We start from the raw sequence: 2,249 nt of genomic DNA on the forward strand, positions 1-2,249 counted from the left end.
ACACACACACACACACACACACACACACACACGCACGCACTGACATGTACAGAGGTCAGAAGGCAACAGGAAGGAGTTGGTTTTCTTTTACAACATGGATTCCAGGGCTCAAACCCGGGTTTGTCAGGCTTGGCAGGAAATATTTTTACACGCTGACCCATTTCACTGGCCCTAAAAAAAAAGTCTTTATTGACAATTTTTGTTCTTTTACCTTTTCCTGTAAATAGGCCATGCTTTGACATCTTTGGTTTTCCTACAGTGTTCACCTCTGTGAATAAATATTTTTGTTTACCCGATGAAGAACTCTTATGTAAGACTAGGCACGGTCATAAGAGCAGATTCAAAAAAATGAAAAGAATTGGAAGACTTTACGTTTTAGCATCGTAGATACAGAATCAAGAAAAGTTAATAGAAAGGAAAGACTACATGGAACGGTGTGAAACAAAAAAATTCCTTTTGGAAAAAGGAACATTTTTCCCAGGCTTGGTGCCTGGAATCTCAGCAGTCAGGATGCTGGGGCAGAAGGATCCTGGGTTCAAACTGAGCCTGCTAGCTAAGTCATCCTGTGCAACTTAACAAGACCCTGTCTTAAGAGGGAAAAATAGTTCCAGTCCCAATACACCAGCTGAGTGTGAAGTCTGGGGAGGGCATAAAACACTTAACAAAGAAAAGAAGCCTAACCATATTTTTACTTATCCTTTTAATATTAAATAATTCTAATACTATTTAAATTATACTGGCATTAAAAAATAGAAATAATTTTGTATATTTTTATACATGTAAATGTAACTCATTTTGTAGTCTACTTTAACCTAAAACTTAAGCTAAAAGAACAGACATTTTCCAAGCTTGCTGCTGAACACGAGGGAAAATTCAAAAGTGAGAGCCAAGAAATCTAGTATTTATCAAAAAGATGCGAAAACATAGCACAGGTTATAAAGGATTATTCCAGGAATGTAAGCAGTTCCCTGTCAGAGAACCTAGCACCACAATCTAAGAAAATATCAAATTAAATGAAAACAATGTGGTTGTACCAATCGATACTAGGAAGTCATTTGATAAAATTTGACAACAAAAAAAAGAGGCCGGGTGTGGTGGTGCACGCCTTTAATCCCAGTACTTGGGAGGCAGAGGCAGGTGTATTTCTGAGTTTGAGGCCAGCCTGGTCTACAAAGTAAGTTCCAGGACAGCCAGGGCTATACAGAGAAACCCTGTCTCGAAAAAACCAAAAAAAAAAAAAAAAAAAATTGATAGCCACTCTTAATTTCTTTTTTTTTTAAAGATTTATTTATTTTATGTATATGAGTACATTGTGGCTGTCTTCAGACACACCAGAAGAGGACATCAGATCTCGTTATAGATAGTTTTGAGCCACCATGTGGTTGCTAGGAATCAAACTCAGGACCTCTGGAAGAGCAGTCAATGCTCTTGATCGCTGAACCATCTCTCCAATCCTAATTTCTAACTTTAAGTGAAGCTGCTTTCAACTCCTTTTACTCATGTTTTAGTAATTTGGATTTTTAAAAGAATATCTCCTTCTGGGGAGATATCTCAGTTGATAAAGTACTTGCAAGAGGACTTGAATTCCATTCCTAGAAGCTATATAACATAGCAATTGTGATCCCAGATCTGGGGAGCAGAAGCAGGTAGATTCCTGGAGGCTTACTGGCCAGCCAGCTTACTTAGTGAGCTTTGGCTACTGAAAGATCCTGTCTTTAAAAAATTATATGTATAATTCAGTATACATATTAACTGAACAATACTTGAGGAACCCCTCCCACAGAGTGGGAGAGGAAGATGGAGAAGCACAAACGCTTGTGTACACACATAAACATGCAAATATACACACAGAGGCTCAAATGTGTGTGCCCACACACTCCTAGAAAGCAAAGACAAATGTCTCTATCCATTTTTTTGTAGTTCGGAAATTAAGAGCGGGGGCTGGAGAGATGGCTCCTAAGAAGAAGAAATAGATTTTATGGTACTGGGGACAGGTGGGGACAGGAGCAGTAAGGATGGGGGTGGGGAGGGTAAGTTGGAGGGAGAGAGTTCAGGGAGAGATAGCTGGAATTGGGAGGGGGTACTTTGGGGGTTTACATAGCGCAGTGGAAACTTTCTGGAATGGGGGATACAGAGTCTCAACTGGCTGTGGCCCTCCCTTCTCTCCAGGGTCGTTGGCCACTGGCCAGTGAGGGCAAAAGGGGCAGAGTAGACAGACAGGGTTCTGGAAGGCCCATGAGTACACTAGA

The sequence above is a fragment of the Mus pahari genome, chromosome 8 (assembly GCF_900095145.1).
Source record: "Mus pahari chromosome 8, PAHARI_EIJ_v1.1, whole genome shotgun sequence".
In the NCBI taxonomy this organism is placed as follows: domain Eukaryota; kingdom Metazoa; phylum Chordata; class Mammalia; order Rodentia; family Muridae; genus Mus; species Mus pahari.